At 56.4% G+C, this 12,317-nt stretch overlaps 1 non-coding gene across 1 annotated transcript; it reads left to right on the top strand.

Moving 5' to 3' along the window:
- Positions 1 to 7,447: 7,447 nt before the first annotated feature.
- LOC141164939 (5.8S ribosomal RNA) lies at positions 7,448 to 7,601 on the top strand. Its single transcript, XR_012250985.1, has one exon. It is a non-coding gene; the product is annotated as a 5.8S ribosomal RNA (ribosomal RNA).
- The last annotated feature ends 4,716 nt before the right edge of the window (positions 7,602 to 12,317 follow it).

Below are 12,317 nucleotides of genomic sequence, written 5' to 3'. Positions count from 1 at the left end.
ATGGCGCTGGAGCGTCGGGCCCATACCCGGCCGTCGCCAGCAGTCGAAGCCAATCGAAAGGGAGTCGGGTTCAGATCCCCGAACCCGGAGCGGCGGAGACGGGCGCCCCGCTGCCTCCCCCCCTAAACAAGGGGGGGTGGCGGGGGTGCCCAGAGCGGCAACGCAAACGATCTCGGAGAAGCCGGCGGGAGCCCCGGGGAGAGTTCTATTTTCTTCGTGAAAGGCAGGGCGCCCTGGCGTTCCGCCCGGGAGGGCGCGCGTGGGGCCCCGGGTGGGGACGGGCGGCCGGGCGGGCCGGGCACGGTCAGGCGGGGGGGTCCAGGCGCAGGTTCAGACATTTGGTGCGTGTGCCTGGCTGAGGAGCCAATGGGGCGAAGCTACCATCTGTGGGATTATGACTGAACGCCTCTAAGTCAGAATCCCCCCTAAACGTGACGATGCCGCAGTGCCGAGGAGCCCATCCCGGCCAGGGATAGCCGTGGGCCCCCGAACCCCCGGCGAGTAACGCCGAACGCCCTGTGGACTGGAGAGCGGCCGGAAGCCCCGCCGCCTCTCTCCCGTAGCGCACCGCAAGTTTCGCTGGGAACCCGGTGCTAAATCATTCGTAGACGACCTGCTTCTGTCTCGGGGTTTCGTACGTAGCAGAGCAGCTCCCCTCGCTGCGATCTATTGAAAGCCATCCCTCGAGACAAGCTTTTGTCCCTCCCAAGGAGTTTGCCTCCCCTCCTAAGGGAACCCTGGATGCCAAAGGGGCCTGATCAACCCCCCCACGCCATAAGGCTGCTGGTTTCATAGGCCGCCCTCAAACTCAGATTTTGCCAAACAAATCACAAGCCTCCTTGGCAGCGACAGCTATGACCGATGCGGGACACATTGTGAGCGGCCGGGCCGCGAACCCACCACGCCAAAAAGCCTCCGCCCGCGACTAGATGTATTCGGAAGGGGGCTTAATAGTCGCCCCCGTGCAAGTCGGTGGAGGGCTTAATATTCGCCTTGTGGAAGTCGGTGGAGGGCTTAATATTCGCCTTGTGGTAGTCGGTGGAGGGCTTAATAGTGCTGCGATGTCCAGAAACAGTTCCAGAATTTTGAGCTGAGGCCCCCCAGTCTTCCTCTATAGAGAGGGGAAATATGTGTGAGGGTACACCAGGAGTGTTCCAAATGTATGGGTGAAATATATATCCCACAGGGGGAAAATTGAAAAAAAGTTGAAAAAAAAAATTTTTTGGGACTTAGAAAATTTTCACACATGTGTCAGACTTCCAGAGAGGGGAACATGTCAGTGAGCGCATCCGATTTCAGTTCCAGAGCGATTCACCCGATGAGTCCTTCATACTTAGTCGTTTTTTGGCACATTTCTGACTTTTTGAAAATTTCACTTTTTTGTGAAAATTTCCGCTAAATGAGGGAATACTATGTTATAGGGCATCCCAGGAGGGCTCCAAATGTGTGGGTAAAATATATATCCCACGGGGGGGGGGAATTGAAAAAAAGTTGAAAAAAATTTTTTTGTGGACTTAGAAAATTTTTCAACTTGTGTCAGACTTCCAGAGAGGGGAAAATGTGAGTGAGCGCATCCGATTTCAGTTCCAGAGCGATTTGCCCGATGAGTCCTTCATACTTAGTCGTTTTCAGAAGTCAGAATTTTGACTTCCAGGACCCGCCAAACGTTGGTAAATTGAATCCGCTCACCAGTTCCAAGTGTTTTGAGGTGTCCCCGGTTGCAGTAATGCAGCCTGCACACTAGATGTCGAAAAAGAGACAAAAAGTGAAAAAGAACCAGAATGAATAAATTCCAGGGAGCCGAATCCGCCTGACAGTTCCAGGCGATCGGGTACTTTTTGGCATGCGTCCCTAAAGTGGGTATAGGGTGACACTCCATGCAAAGACCCAGTTTTGCACACCACCGGCAGAATATATGAGAGAGAGGTACCTCTCAGCCCCGACACATTTCGACTCATTTAAGCTGGTTTTCACCTCCGTAGGCCCGGCTACGCGTTTTGGCTATGAGTCCCTGTTCGGCTGGAGGTCTGCACCTTGGCTAAACCCAGGCTTCCGCAGCTGCGTGGGGGGACTTTTGCTGGTCGCCTATTCCAAGTCAGAGAGGTGTTCCTGGGTTGAAGTGAGCCTGGCCAGACCCCCCCCCGTGGGCCCTGGTTCTCCACATGGGGGCGCCTCAAGGCTAAAATCTGGATTTTTAGGCTGAGGAGAGGCTCCATGAGGGCGGATGCTTTTGTGGCTTCGACCCCAGTGCTGTTGCACATCCAGTACCCCCTCTGCAAGGGCGCCTGTACCCGAGTCGCGCTTCCAGGAATCGTGGGCACGTATCTCCCGACAACAGGGGTTTGCTGCCTCCGTACTTGGGCAAGTCCCTCCACGCACCCCTGCTCTTCCTCCGATCGATATGGCGCAGCGCTCCCCGGTGGGGAGGTGGCACCGCTCGCTCGGCCCGGGCTTTGGAGCCCGCGCCGGCTCAAGGTGAGCGGTCCCCTTCCTCCTCTACCCCCGGGCTTTCGACACCTATCTTTGGGCGCGCACGCCGGCCTCGCCTCCCGTCCGTGGAGGTGGCCGAGCCGTGGGGAGTTTTACCCGACCCAAGCGAAGTCAGCGGTCCGACGACCCGCACGTGCGAACGGCATGGTGCCCACCCACCAAGGCGTGGGGGCCCGTCGTCCGAATCGCTCCCTGTGCGGGGAAGCACAACTATCTCCGAGGGCGGCCCTTTTCTTCCAGATGCATACACGGCCAGCGGAGGCCCGCGCCACCCCTCGTGTCAGAAAGGGCGGCCTCCGCGGCGGTGGCGACAGCGGCGGTGGTGGGTGGCGTCTCCGCGCCACTTCCGAGCTTCGCGCTTTCCAGTCTTTTCCCGGATCCCTATGTCAGTGGGGAGGATGACAGAGGTGTGGAGGCAGGCGAAGGGGGTTCTCACCGTGCAAGGGCGCCTGTACCCGAGTCGTGCTTCCAGGACTCGTGGGCACGTATCTCCCGACGACAGGGGTTTGCAGCCTCCGTACTTGGGCAAGTCCCTCCACGCACCCTTGCTCTTCCTCCGATCGATCTGGCGCAGCACTCCCGGGTGGGGAGGTGGCGCCGCTCGCTCGGCCCGGGCTTTGAAGCCCGCGCCGGCTTAAGGTGAGCGGTCCTCTTCCTCCTCTACCCCTGGGCTTTCGACACCTATCTTTGGGCGCGCACGCCGGCCTCGCCTCCCGTCCGTGGAGGTGGCCGAGCCGTGGGGAGTTTTACCCGACCCGACCCAAGCGAAGTCAGCGGTCCGACGACCCGCACGTGCGAACAGCATGGTGCCCACCCACCAAGGCGTGGGGTCCATCGTCCGAATCGCTCCCTGTGCGGGGAAGCACAACTATCTCCGAGGGCGGCCCTTTTCTTCCAGATGCGTACACGGCCAGCGGAGGCCCGCACCGCCCCTCGTGTCCGAAAGGGCGGACTCCGCGGCGGTGGAGACAGCAGCTTTGGTGGGTGGCGTCTCCGCGCCACTGCCGAGCTTCGCGCTTTCCAGTCTTTTCCCGGATCCCTATGTCAGTGGGGAGGACGACAGAGATGTGGAGGCAGGCGAAGAGGGTTCTCACCGTGCAAGGGCGCCTGTACCCGAGTCGCGCTTCCAGGACTCGTGGGCACGTATCTCCCGACGATAGGGGTTTGCAGCCTCCGTACTTGGGCAAGTCCCTCCACGCACCCCTGCTCTTCCTCCGATCGATCTGGCGCAGCGCTCCCGGGTGGGTAGGTGGCGCCGCTCGCTCGGCCCAGGCTTTGGAGCCCGCTCCGGCTTAAGCTGAGCGGTCCCTTTCCTCCTCTATCCCCGGGCTTTCGACACCTATCTTTGGGCGCGCACGCCGGCCTCGCCTCCCTTCCGTGGAGGTGGCCGAGCCGTGGGGAGTTTTACCCGACCCAAGCGAAGGCAGCGGTCCGACGACCCGCACGTGCGAACGGCATGGTGCCCACCCACCAAGGCGTGGGGGCCCGTCGTCCGAATCGCTCCCTGTGCGGGGAAGCACAACTATCTCCGAGGGCGGCCCTTTTCTTCCAGATGCGTACACGGCCAGCGGAGGCCCGCGCCGCCCCTCGTGTCCAAAAGGGCGGCCTCCGCGGCGGTGGCGACAGCGGCGGTGGTGGGTGGCGTCTCCGCGCCACTGCCGAGCTTCGCGCTTTCCAGTCTTTTCCCGGATCCCTATGTCAGTAAGGAGGACGACAGAGGTGTGGAGGCAGGCGAAGGGGGTTCTCACCGTGCAAGGGCGCCTGTACCCGAGTCGCGCTTCCAGGACTCGTGGGCACGTATCTCCCGACGACAGGGGTTTGCAGCCTCCGTACTTGGGCAAGTCCCTCCACGCACCCCTGCTCTTCCTCCGATCGATCTGGCGCAGCGCTCCCGGGTGGGGAGGTGGCGCCGCTCGCTCAGCCCGGGCTTTGGAGCCGGCGCCGGCTTAAGGTGAGCGGTCCCCTTCCTCCTCTACCCCCGGGCTTTTGACACCTATCTTTGGGCGCGCACGCCGGCCTCCGGTCCGTGGAGGTGGCCGAGTCGTGGGGAGTTTGAGCCGACCCCAGCGAAGGCAGCGGTCCGACGACCCGCACGGGCTAACGGCGGGGTGCCCACCCACCCAGGCGTGGGGGCCCGTCGTCCGAATCGCTCCCTGTGCGGGGATGCACAACGATCTTCTCCGAGGGCGGCCCTTTTCTTCCAGATGTGTACCCGGCCAGCGATAGCGGCGGCGGTGGGTGGCGTCTCCGCGCCACTGCCGAGCTTCGCGATTTCCAGTCTTTTCCCGAGCCCCTACGTCAGTGGGGAGGACGACAGAGGTGTGGAGGCAGGCGAAGGGGGTTATCACCGTGCGGTGTGCCCCAGCCCGACCGTCGCCTTTCCCCCTCGACCCTCGTCCTCCCAGGCGGCTCGGCAGGGAGAAGGAGAGAGAGAGCGAGAGAGGGAGAGTGGAAACCCCAGAGCCGAGGGGTTATATGGAGAACGGGAGAAGGAACGAGGGCCAAGAGGTAGGGAGTACCCGCAGGCCTCTCCTCTCCCGAACCTCGACGCGGTCCAGTCGTGATGGGGGGCTACCTGGTTGATCCTGCCAGTAGCATATGCTTGTCTCAAAGATTAAGCCATGCACGTGTAAGTACACACGGACGGTACAGTGAAACTGCGAATGGCTCTTTAAATCAGTTATGATTCCTTTGATCGCTCCAAACCGTTGACTCGGACAACTGTGGTAATTCTAGAGCTAATACGTGCAAACGAGCGCTGGCCGCCAGGGATTCGTGCATTTATCAGACCAAAACCAATCCGGGGTCCCGGGCGCGGCGTCGAGACGGCCTCCGCGGCCTCCCCCCTGCTGCGCTCTCACCGTAAGCTTTGCGACTCTGGATAACCTCGGGCCGATCGCATTTCCCCGTGACGGCGACGATCCATTTGGGTGTCTGCCCTATCAACTTTTGATGGTACTTTCTGTGCCTACCATGGTGACCACGGGTAACGGAGAATCAGGGTTCGATTCCGGAGAGCGAGCCTGAGAAACGGCTACCACATCCAAGGAAGGCAGCAGGCGCGCAAATTACCCACTCCCGACCCGGTGAGGTAGTGACGAAAAATAACAATACAGGACTCTTTCGAGGCTCTGTAATTGGAATGAGTACACTTTAAATCCTTTAACGAGGATCTATTGGAGGGCAAGTCTGGTGCCAGCAGCCGCGGTAATTCCAGCTCCAGTAGTGTACACTAAAGCTGCTGCAGTTAAAAAGCTCGTAGTTGGATCTTGGGATCGAGCTGGCGGTCTGCCGCAAGGCGTGCTACCGCCAGTCCCAGCCCCTTTGCCTTGGGGCGCCTCCCCGATGCTCTTGACTGAGTGTCCCGGGGGCCCGAAGCGTTTACTTTGAAAAAATTAGAGTGTTCAAAGCAGGCAGCCACGCCTGAATACTCCAGCTAGGAATAATGGAATAGGACTCCGGTTCTATTTTGTTGGTTGTCGGAACTGGGGCCATGATTAAGAGGTACGGCCGGCGGCATCCGTATTGCGCCGCTAGAGGTGAAATTCTTGGACCGGCACAAGACGAACCAAAGCGAAAGCATTTGCCAAGAATGTTTTCATTAATCAAGAACGAAAGTCGGAGGTTCGAAGATTATCAGATACCGTCGTAGTTCCGACCATAAATGATGCCAACTGGCGATCCGGCGGCGTCATTCCCATGACCTGCCGAGCAGCGTCCGGGAAACCAAAGTCTTTGGGTTCCGGGGGGAGTATGGTTGCAAAGCTGAAACTTAAAGGAATTGTTTGAAGGGCACCACCAGGAGTGGAGCCTGCGGCTTAATTTGACTCAACACGGGAAACCTCACCCGGCCCGGACACGGAAAGGATTGACAGATTGAAAGCTCTTTCTCGATTCTGTGGGTGGTGGTGCATGGGTGTTCTTAGTTGGTGGAGCGATTTGTCTGGTTAATTCCGATAACGAACGAGACTCCGGCATGCTAACTAGCTACGCGACCCCCCGTGGTCCGCGTCCAGCTTCTTAGAGGGACAAGTGGCACTCAGCCACGCGAGATCGAGCAATAACAGATCTGTGATGCCCTTAGATGTCCGGGGCTGCACGCGCGCTACACTGAACGGACCAGCGTGTGTCTACCCTTCACCGACAGGTGCGGGTAACCTGCTGAACCCCGCTCGTGATGGGGATTGCAATTCTTCCCCGTGAACGAGGAATTCCCAGTAAGTGCGGGTCATAAGCTCGCATTGATTAAGTCCCTGCCCTTTGTACACACCGTCCGTCGCTACTACCGATTGGATGGTTTAGTGAGGTACTTGGATTGGCCCTGCCGGGGTCCGCCAAGACCCTGGCGGAGAGCCGAGAAGACGATCGAATTTAACTATCTAGAGGAAGTAAAAGTCGTAACAAGGTTTCTGTAGGTGAACCTGCAGAAGGATCATTAAGGCAGCGATGACCGAACCGAGGAGGCGCGGAGCTGGAAGCCGATTTCCCCGACTGCCTCCCCCTGCCCAAAGGGGGTGTGCGGCTGGGATACTTCCGCTCTGCCTGAGCTACCCGCACGCGGAGGGGCGGCGACGGTCCAGCGAGGGTTATCGCCGTGCGGACGACGACGACGGGAGGGTGTGGGGGAGCCCCTCTTGCTCCGTCGTCCCGACGGACGCCTGGCCTCTCGGGGGGATCCTGCCGTGTTCCCCCCGCCCAGGAAAAAACCCACATGAAAGGCCGTCCCGGGTACCGTTCGCCTGTGCGCCCCTATACCCCTCTCCCCGGGGTTGCGGGTCCGGGGGGTAGGTCGAGAAGTCTCGAGCCCTCCGTTGTTCCCCTCCCCGCCGGAGGGAGGGACGGCGGAGGCCGAGCACCCGGGGCAACAAGGCCAAGAAAAATCCTCTATGCACCCCCTCTGTTGCCGTCCGACGTACTGAAAAACCGGGCGCCCCAGAGCGCCCGGACCCAGAAGCGTGACTCTTAACGGTGGATCACTCGGCTCGCGCGTCGATGAAGAATGCAGCTAGCTGCGAGAATTAGTGTGAATTGCAGGACACATTGATCATCAACACTTCGAACGCACCTTGCGGCCCCGGGTTTCTCCCGGGGCTATGCCTGTCTGAGGGTCGCCCCTCCGTCGATCGCCTCCGTGGCGCAGCTGGGGTCCCGTCGCAAGGGATTTTCAGAGGGAGGCCCGAGGCTTCGCACCCCGACGCCCTCTCTCTCTCTCTCTCCCTTACGTCCCCCCAAGGCTAGACCCACCCGCCCGGTTACCCTCCGCCCCGACCCGAAGCGTGCCGTGAGGCTGTCTGTGGAGACACAGGGCTGCCTCCGGAGCTTCCAGGGGTTGGGGGGTAGCCGCCTGGGGCGGCGTGGAAGGGCACGCTCGCAGACCAGACTAAAGACCTCAGATCAGACGTGGCGACCCGCTGAATTTAAGCATATTAATAAGCGGAGGAAAATAAACTAAGCAGGATTCCCTCAGTAACGGCAAGTGAAGAGGGAAGAGCCCAGTGCTGAATCCCTGTCCGTCCGGCGGGCGTCGGGAAATGTGGCATACGGGAGACCGGACCACCTCGGCGTCGCTCGGTTGCCCGGGTCCTTCTAATAGTGGCCCCAGCCCGTGGACGGTGGTAGGCCGGTTGGAATAAAAGTGCAGACGAACATTTGAATGACTTTATTATTGGTTGTAATTTTTCTAAGTTTTACACTGGTTTGGTGCACCTAATTGGGATGAGCCGAAAGGTGTTTAAGCCTAGCCTCTCAATAGGCTTCGCTATCGGCCTCATGATTTCCATATTGTCTGCTTGCTGGTTCTCTGAATGACTGGGGGAAGCCAATACAGGTGGCTGACTGTCGTCTCCATCAGTCCGCCTGTCGTCTCCATCAACCTGGCTGTCGTCTCCATCAGCCAGCCTGTCGTCTTTATCAACCTGGCTGTCGTCTCCATCAGCCAGCCTGTCGGCTCCATCAGCCTGGCTGTCATATCCATCAGCCCGCCTGTCGTCTCCATCAACCTGGCTGTCGTCTCCATCAGCCAGCCTGTTGGCTCCATCAGCCTGGCTGTCGTATCCATCAGCCCGCCTGTCGTCTCCATCAACCTGGCTGTCGTCTCCATCAGCCAGCCTTTCGGCTCCATCAGCCTGGCTGTCGTCTCCAACAGCCTGCCCCGAATTTATTACCAATTCATGGGCACGACACATATCCACAAGTGCTTTCTCCTGGTAAACTTTCTCAGCCATACCATTTGTGTGGACCAGATATCGTGCGAATAAGTGTTTTTCGGAATATCGTGAGAGAGTCCACGTTTCACATACACGTCGTACAAAATGGCTGGTGACATGTGGAAGGCTGTAGCTGTGGAGGAAAAACAATCAGTGCCTGTAGCTGCATATGATAATTTACACTGGATATTCTTCCCCCACCTTTCATGATAACGCCGGAGAGCAGCGGATGGGTTCATTACGACCTTCCCGGTACACGTCAGAAAAAAGTTTGTGATTTCTAGGCCAGCAGCAATGACAGGTCTGATATGTTCTGCATAGACTTTGAACCACTGAAAAAGAAAAAAAAACTTAATCTCGAGCCAGAGGGTATACCTCAAACGAGTTTTGCATGGGGACAACAGAGGGGTTTCAACCCCATGTGGAGTCGGGTAGCCCGGGTCCCCTGGCTTGTAGAAACCTTACCGAATGTTATTCCTCTGAAAGCATGAACGATGCTACTTGAGTGGATGCACACTTGTGTGTTTTTACACCGACAATCGTCTTTCGAACACCGCGGTACATGTGATAGGTCCTCCCGTTCCACTCTGAAACCTATGGTGTAAAAAGAAGGGAGATGATTGAGATGGTTCCGCAATGACCGCTGCCCATGCAGACTAACACTACTTACGGTCAAATTGCGAACAACACCTGGCCTTTGGAGGTGTCTTAGAATCAGAAGGGCCTGGAGGTACAGAATAACTTCCCTTCGGTCCTCTTCTGATCCCCCGTCCTGGACATTCTCTATGCTCGCTAGAAATGTAGGTCTTGCTTCGTCCAGTATTTTCTGGCAGTCATTCGGTGTCTTGGAGGGCTTCATCAGCGTATCGTACCTGTGGGGTGAAATACAGTTATAGCACTTTTTTACCCAACAGCCAATGTTTGGTAAAAATCTCTCAGAATATTGGGTACCTCTTGCTCACTGAGTCTTGGCAGACTCCCCTGTACAACGTCTTACGCAGGTCCTCCGTAAAGTTCATAAACACCTCACACGCCCTGTATAGCTGAGGATTCTCTATGCTCAGTTGTGTGCCCCTCATCTGATAAGTGGTGAATCGCCGAATGTGCTTCAGTATTTTGAGGGAGGTCTGGTTCGATTGTTTGAGGCTGCTGAGTTTTTTAAAAAAATCATTCACTTTTGTTGGTTTGGTTAAGTACTCCAGAGTTATAAATCTTGGGTTGATAAAGAAAAGAAACCGCGCAACATTCGATACCTCCTGGTTACAATTAGGGACCCCACGGGTTACTGTCAAATATGTGCGGAAGCTCTTCTACATGGGGCTATTTACTGAGTGACGCATATACAAGCCGGCGGCCGTTCTAGCCAGGGAGCTTTCGTTTCTCCATTGCCTAGACTGAATGTTTTGTGTGCTGCCATCCATGGCCTCAATGGGGTTCGACTCGGGGCATGGGGCTCCCTCAAAATTGTGTGCAGACTGTTCAGGGACAGGCGCGTCCATCATATGTGAATATGACTCCACAGGGGGCATGTAGCATGGGGGCAAACAGTCTGTTGGCGCCTGGGTCTGTCCTACAGAGGTCAGCGGTATGTTTTCTAACTGAAATGTAGGTTTGTTTACTATAAAATACCCACGGCTTTCGGCAAATGCTACCACATCTTCCAGGGATTGCAGAGGCTTGAGCTCGCTGAATAGTATAGCTGTGCCCTTAGCCGCGACAAGTCTAAGTCGATCTTTGGTGATAGCCAAGTTTTTTTTTATCTCCGAGACGCTTTCGGACCTCATGCACACCCTTCTCAGATGTGTGGACAGATATCTCGTCACCCTGTGGCACGCGGGGGAAGTCAGCGGTGTACGTTGGTGGATGTGGGGAAATAAGCAACACAAACGTTCACTGCGGTTTTACAACCGTGCAACATGGGGTCCGCCGCAGTCTGATGTGGCGGTTACATTCTCCTATATGTGGGCGACGAATAACTTCTACTTACCGCTTCATAGCGACACGTTTCCCGCAGTCAAATTGAGCTTTAAAGTCCTTGCATCTGCAGCGGAGGTGATCTGAATTTCTGCCGCACACATCCAGGCTGCATCAGCCGCTCGGCTGATTAGTTTCCGCTCTAGCGGCTAATCACTGCTCTCGCGTAACAGGTGATGAGTCGCTCGCACGGGTGCAAATCACCTGTAGTGCTGCTGGAAATATTCAAACCTGGATAAATTCGTCCGTATCTTCTATACGGCATCACAGGGGTTGAGGCACCCATAAGGCAGCCACCTGCACGGTTGAAAAGCATCAGCAGCGTTGACGGAAAAAACCTAACCTATCTCATATACGTTTGTTCTATTGCGCTATATGAGAGGAACCTCATTTTCAGACATTTGGTTTGCGAGGTTAGCTTATGGGAAATATCTGTGTGCAGGAAACTTCCAGAGAGGTAGGAAATGTCAGTGAGTGCATCCGATTTCAGTTCCAGAGCGATTTGCCCGATGAGTCCTTCACACTTAGTCTTTTTCAGAAATCAGAATTTTGACTTCCAGGACCCGCCAAACGTTGGTAAATTGAATCCGCTCACCAGTTCCAAGTGTTTTGAGGTGTCCCCGGTTGCAGTAATGCAGCCTGCCCAATGGGGTTCGACTCGGGGCATGGGGCTCCCTCAAAATTGTGTGCAGACTGTTCAGGGACAGGCGCGTCCATCATTTGTGAATATGACTCCACAGGGGGCACGTAGCATGGGTGCAAACAGTCTGTTGGCGCCTGGGTCTGTCCTACAGAGGTCAGCGGTATGTTTTCTAACTGAAATGTAGGTTTGTTTACTATAAAATACCCACGGCTTTCGGCAAATGCTACCACATCTTCCAGGGATTGCAGAGGCTTGAGCTCGCTGAATAGTAGCCCTTAGCCGCGACAAGTCTAAGTCGATCTTTGGCGATAGCCAAGTTTTTTTTTATCTCCGAGACGCTTTCGGACCTCATGCACACCCTTCTCAGATGTGTGGACAGATATCTCGTCACCCTGTGGCACACGGGGCAAGTCAGCGGTGTACGTTGGTGGATGTGGGGAAATAAGCAACACAAACGTTCACTGCGGTTTTACAACCGTGCAACATGGGGTCCGCCGCAGCCTGGTGTGGCGGTTACATTCTCCTATATGTGGGCGACAAATAACTTCTACTTACCGCTTCATAGCGACACGTTTCCCGCAGTCAAATTGAGCTTTAAAGTCCTTGCATCTGCAGCGGAGGTGATCTGAATTTCTGCCGCACACATCCAGGCTGCATCAGCCGCTCGGCTGATTAGTTTCCGCTCTAGGGGCTAATCACTGCTCTCGCGTAACAGGTGATGAGTCGCTCGCACGGGTGCAAATCACCTGTAGTGCTGCTGGAAATATTCAAACCTGGATATATTCCTCCGTATCTTCTATACGGCATCACAGGGGTTGAGGCACCCATAAGGCAGCCACCTGCACGGTTGAAAAGCATCAGCAGCGTTGACGGAAAAAACCTAACCTATCTCATATACGTTTGTTCTATTGCGCTATATGAGAGGAACCTAATTTTCAGACATTTGGTTTGCGAGGTTAGCTTATGGGAAATATCTGTGTGCAGGAAACTTCCAGAGAGGTAGG

This window comes from Phyllobates terribilis, unplaced genomic scaffold, assembly GCF_046119375.1.
Source record: "Phyllobates terribilis strain yellow unplaced genomic scaffold, ASM4611937v1 Scaffold_10__3_contigs__length_209671492, whole genome shotgun sequence".
In the NCBI taxonomy this organism is placed as follows: domain Eukaryota; kingdom Metazoa; phylum Chordata; class Amphibia; order Anura; family Dendrobatidae; genus Phyllobates; species Phyllobates terribilis.
Note: the sequence above shows the minus strand (reverse complement) of the source record. Positions and strands in the feature narration are given on the sequence as shown.